Consider the following 6000-nt stretch of genomic DNA (forward strand, 5'->3'; position numbering starts at 1 on the left):
AAAAGTTGCAGATTGAATGATGAAAGCAACATTAGGAGCCAGGCAGGAAATATCAAGCATTAAAATTTTTTATCTGAAAAAGCATTTTCAGGGATCTTTATCCAATTGGCAATATATCAGATCCTGGGGAAGAGGGATCCTCTATCACAAGTGGGTTCAGTTTAATCAGTGTGGATATACCAACTCTTAGAAGTTTATAGGGAGATAAGGATCAGGAAGGAAGAGTCAGAGGAAAAATGTCACTGGTGATTTACATAATACACAAGTGAACTAACACATCTGCACCTCACTATACCCCCTGTGTGTGTGTGTGTGTCTCTGAGTTAGAGATAAAAATACTTAAAAGTTCTCCTCTAAGCAACTGACAGGTTATAGCTGCAATCCTATTTGTCGTAGTCACCATGGTGTTCATTACATCTTTCCTTAAATCACATGCTGTTCAGATAATACAATCAACAGAAAAACACATAGCTAAAAAAAAAATAGAAGTTAAGTTGATTAAAGCCTTATGTGTGAAAGTGAATATCTGCTTCTGTTGAGAACCCTGCAGAGTCAGCATTTACTCAAGGATTATTTCTTTTGGCTCCAAAATGTAGCAAAACTAATGTCTTCCTATTTCAGGCACCCTTTGTGAAAATCAAAACATACATACAATACTCTAATGATCCACAAATGGATGAAAATTCTACTTTCACAAGCTTGTGAACTGTGAACATTTTGCTTTTGACACAAAGGTGCTGGGGGCTAGTCATACGACCTTCATCCTCTAACTGTCTTTATCATTGCCCAAAAGAATATATCTACACTGGGGAACTTCAAACCAAAACCCAACGAAACCTGCTCTTGGGGAAAGGACAGGAATATACCGACAAACAGATTTTGGATATAGTTACAAGGAAATTCAGTGAAATAATTACCATATAGGGAAAAATGCTGGAGAAATTGGAAATTCATTTGACAAAAAAAAAATAATAATAATAACTTCAACTTATTCATTGCTCCATGTTTTACAAGTATCACAGAGACTCGTAGACCTATATGTAAGACAGAAAGCAAGAAAGACTCTAGAGGTGAAACACACGTGGATACTCTGTGGCCAGACATTAGGCGGTTACTCATTAGGATATACACCAAGCAGGATCCCAGACTGGGAACAGAACGTTGATAACCAAGGCTCTATCAAAATATTTACATCTTTGGGCAACCACATTAAGGAAGCAGAAGAGAAGCCAGCAACGGGGGAAAGATATTGGCACATCTCTATCTTAAAAGGGACTCATATCCAGAAAACTTTAAAAACCTACAACCTTCATAAAAAATAAAAACAACTCACTCAGGAACGAACAGACGACTTGCAGACACACTTCACAAAGAGAATGGACAAATGGCAATCGCCCCTCTTTATTCACTCAGGAAGTGAAAATTGCAGGTGTAACTGCATCCCATCACATACTTATCATACTATCTAAACTGAACACAACAGACCACACAGAACGCTGGCAGGGATGAAGCAACAGCAACTGTCATCTCCTGTTGGCAGGAAGCAAGAATCAGAAGGCACTGAGATCCACCAGTTCCACCCCTAAGTGACGACCCAGCAGATGAGCAGCTTAGTTCCTTACAAAAACTTGTCTACAAACATGGATCCATCAACACTGGGAAGGATAAAAATGGGACATACCCTGAAGATACTATGCAGGGCCAATGGGAAGGGATCTGCAAAAAATATAGGTATTTACTCAAATGAATATGATGAGGGAAATAAGCCAGATACACACACACTAATTCAATTTTTGAAAAATTCTAAAGAATATCAATGAATCATCTATTGTGCCAGAAAACTGAGGAGTGGGTTACCAAATCTGGGCTTGGGGAGTTGGTTGACAAGGGCTGGAGCAGGTTTCACCGGGGAGCCCAAGAGTAGTTTTGAAGCTGACAGATATACTCAGATACCACCTGGGGGAAAGTTTTCACAGCTCTATTTATGCAAAGTTTATCAACTGTACAATCTGAAAGATGTGAGTTTTTGTTGTGTATCAGTTACATCTCAACCAAGAGTTTTAAAAATTCGTCCTTCAGTTCAGCTATAGAGTTCAGTTCACTAACACAGGTCTAGTTCAATTTCTGTATTTTAGGCCTCTAATCAGGATCCATGCATTTACTTTATTACTATTACCATGATCATTATTTCGACTACTAAGGGATTCCTGTCCACAGTAGTATGTATAATGGTCATCTGAGTTAAATTCACCCATTCCAGTCCATTTTACTTTGCTAATTCCTCAAGTGTCAGCGCTCATTCTTGCCATCTCCTGTTTGACCACTTCCAATTTGACTTGATTCAGGCACCTAACATTCCAGGTTCCTATGCAATATTGCTCTTCACAGCATCAGACCTGACTTCTGTCACCAGTCACATCCACAACTGCGTGTTGTTTCTGCTTCGGCTCCATCTCTTCATTCTTTCCAGAGTTATTTCTCCACTGATTGCCAGTAGCATATTGGGCACCTACCGACCTGGGGAGTTCATCTCTCAGTGTCCTATATTTCTGCCTCCTCATACTGTTCATGGGGCTCTCAAGGCAGGAATACTGAAGTGGTTTGCCATTCCCTTCTCCAGTGGACCACATTTTGTCAGAACTCTCCACCATGAACCATCTGTCTTGGATGGCCCTCCACAGCATGGCTCGTAGTTTCATTGAGTTAGACAAGGCTGTGGTCCATGTGACTAGATGGGTTAGTTTTCTGTGATGGGGGTTTTCAGTCTGCCTGCCCTCTGATGGAAAAGCATAAGAGGCTAACCAAGGCTTCCTGATGGGATAGACTAACAGAGGGATACTGGGTCTTGCTCTGATGGGCAGGGCCATGCTCAGTAAACCTTGAATCCAATTTTCTGTTGACGGGTGGTGCTGGGTTCCCACCCTGCTATTTACTTGGGGCCAACTATGGTGGAGGTAATGAAGATAATGGTGACCTCCCTCAAAAGATCCCAGGCATGTACTGCTATAGTCCGTGCCCCCAACTCTGCAGCAGGCCAACACTGTCCACGCCTGAGCCAGAGACTCCCAGACACCCACAGGCAAGTCTCCTATGGGCTCACTGCTCCTTTCTCCTGGGTCCTGGTGCACAAGCTTCTGATGGGCCCTCCATGAGTCTATTTCCCAGTCCTACGTAAGTTCTGGCTTCTCTACAGTGGGGTTAATGGCGACCTCCTACGAGAGGACTTACGCCATACCCACACCCAAAGTCCCTGACCGTGCGCCAGACCACTGCCAACCCGTACCTCCACCGGAGATGCTCAAACACAGTTCTGTCTCAGTCTCTGTGGGATCTCTGGGTCCTGGTATGGAACAGGTTTGTTTGGGCCCTCTAAGAGTCTCTGGCAGGAAGAGGGTTTGATTCTAAATGCGAATTCGCCTCTCCGACTGTCTTGCCATCTTAGAGAAATGGAGTAGCCATCATAGTCAACAAGACAGTTGGAAATGCAGTACTTGGATGCAGTCTCAAAAATGACAGCATGATCTCTGTTTGTTTCCAAGGCAAACTATTCAATATCACGGTAATTCAAGTCTATGCCCCGACCACTAACGCTGAAGAAGCTGAAGTAGAACAGTTCTACGAAGACCTACAAGACCTTCAAGAATTAACACTTCAAAAATATGTCCTTTTCATTATAGGGGATTGGAACGCAAAAGGAAGAAGTCAAGAAACACCTGGAGTAACAGGTAAATTTGACCTTGGAGTACAGAATGAAGCAGGGCAAAGACTAATAGAGTTCTGCCAAGAGAATGCATTGATCATAGCAAACACGCTCTTCCAACAACACAAGAGAAGACTCTACACATGGACATCACCAGATGCTCAACACCAAAATCAGAATGATTATATTCTTTGCAGCCAAAGATAGAGAAGCTCTCTACAGTCAGCAAAAAAAAAAAGACCAGGAGCTGACTGTGGCTCAGATCATGAACTTCTAATTGCCAAATTCAGACGTAATTAGAGAAAGTAGGGAAAACCACTAGACCATTCAGGTATGACGTAAATCAAATGTGTAACAATTATACAGTGTAAGTGACAAACAGATTTAAGGGACTAGATCTGATAGACAGAGTGCCTGATGAACTATGAACAGAGGTTCATGACATTGTATGGAGACAGGGATCAAGATCATCCACAAGAAAAGGAAATACAAAAAAGCAAAATGGCTGTCTGAGCAGGCCTTACAAACAGGTGTGAAAAGAAGAAAAGTGAAAAGCAAAGGAGGAAAGGAAAGATATTCCCATTTGAATGCAGAGTTCCAAACAATAGCAAAGAGAGAGAAGAAAGCCTTCCTCAGCGATCAATGCAAAGAGACAGAACAAAACAATGGAATGGAAAAGACTAGAGATCTCTTCAAGAAAATAAGAGATACCAAGGCAACATTTCATACAAAGATGGGCTCAATAAAGGACATAAATTGTAGGATCTAAAAGAAGCAGAAGATATTAAGAAGTGGCAAGAACACACAGAACTGTACAAAAAAGAGCTTTATGACCCAGATAATCACAGTGGTGTGATCACTCAACCTAGAGCCAGATCCTGGAAAGTGAAGTCAAGTGGGCCTTAGGAAGCATCACCACGAACAAAGCTAGTGGAGGTGATGGAATTCCAGTTGAGCTATTTCAAATCCTAAAAGATGATGCTGTGAAAGTGCTGCACTCAATATGCCAGCAAATTTGGAAAACTCAGTAGTGGCCACAGGACTGGAAAAGGACGGTTTTCATTCCAATTCCAAAGAAAGGCAATGCCAAAGAATGCTCAAACTATCACACAATGCACTCATCACACACACTATAATGCTCAAAATTCTCCAAGCCAGGCTTCCACAATACATGAACTGTGAACTTCCAGATGTTCAAGCTGGTTTTAAAAAAGCAGAGGAATCAGGATTGAAATTATCAGCAACAGCTAGATCATCAAAAAAGCAAGACAGCTCCAGGAAAAAAAGGCATTTCTGCTTTATTTACTATGCCAAAGCCTTTGACTGTGTGGATCACAATAAACTGTGGAAAATTCTGAAAGAGGTGGGAACACCAGGCCACCTGACCTGAAACTTGAGAAATCTTATGGCATCTGGTCCCATCACTTCATGGTAAACAGATGGGGAAACAGTGGAGACAGTGGCAGACTTTATTTTGGGGGCCTCCAAAATCACTGCGGATGGTGACTGTAGCCATGAAATAAAAAGACATTTGCTCCTTGGAAGAAAAATTATTACCAACTTAGCATATTAAAAAGTAGAAACATTACTTTGCCAACAAAGGTCTGTCTAGTCAATGCTATCTATGGCTTTTCCAGTAGTCATGTATGTATGTGAGAGTTGGACTAAAAAGAAAGCTGAGTGCAGAAGAATTGATGGTTTCAAACTGTGGTGTTGGAGAGGACTCTTCAGAGTCCCTTGGACTGCAAGGAGATCCAACCAGTCCATCCTAAAGAATATCAGTACTGAATGTTCATTGAAAGAACTGATGTTGAAGCTAAAACTCCAATAGAAGCTAAAACTCCAATATTTTGACCACCTGAAACAATGAGCTGACTCATTTGAAAAGACCCTAATGCTGGGAAAGATTGAAGGCAGGAGGAGAAGGGGATGACAGAGAATGAGATGGTTGGATGGCATCACCGACTCAATGGACATGAGTTTGAGTAAACTCTGGGAGTTGGTGATGGACAGGGAGGGCTGGCGTGCTGCGGTCCATGGGGTCACAAAGAGTCGGACACGACTGAACGACTGAACTGTACTGATGATCTTCACAGTGCTGGCGTCATCCTGGAAGCAAACTGCCCAAGCGAGTGTCATTTAGAGAGTGGCTGTCCACAGGTTCTTTAATCTAGTTTCCATGATGCATGGACAGGCAGGAGGATGGTTAAAAGAAACTGGATCTCAGTGTCAGGGGCTACATGTAAGGCAAAAATCTCATACGCTGCACTGAGTGTACTTACAACCTAAAAGCAAAATTA

Source organism: Muntiacus reevesi, chromosome X, assembly GCF_963930625.1.
Source record: "Muntiacus reevesi chromosome X, mMunRee1.1, whole genome shotgun sequence".
Lineage (NCBI taxonomy): Eukaryota > Metazoa > Chordata > Mammalia > Artiodactyla > Cervidae > Muntiacus > Muntiacus reevesi.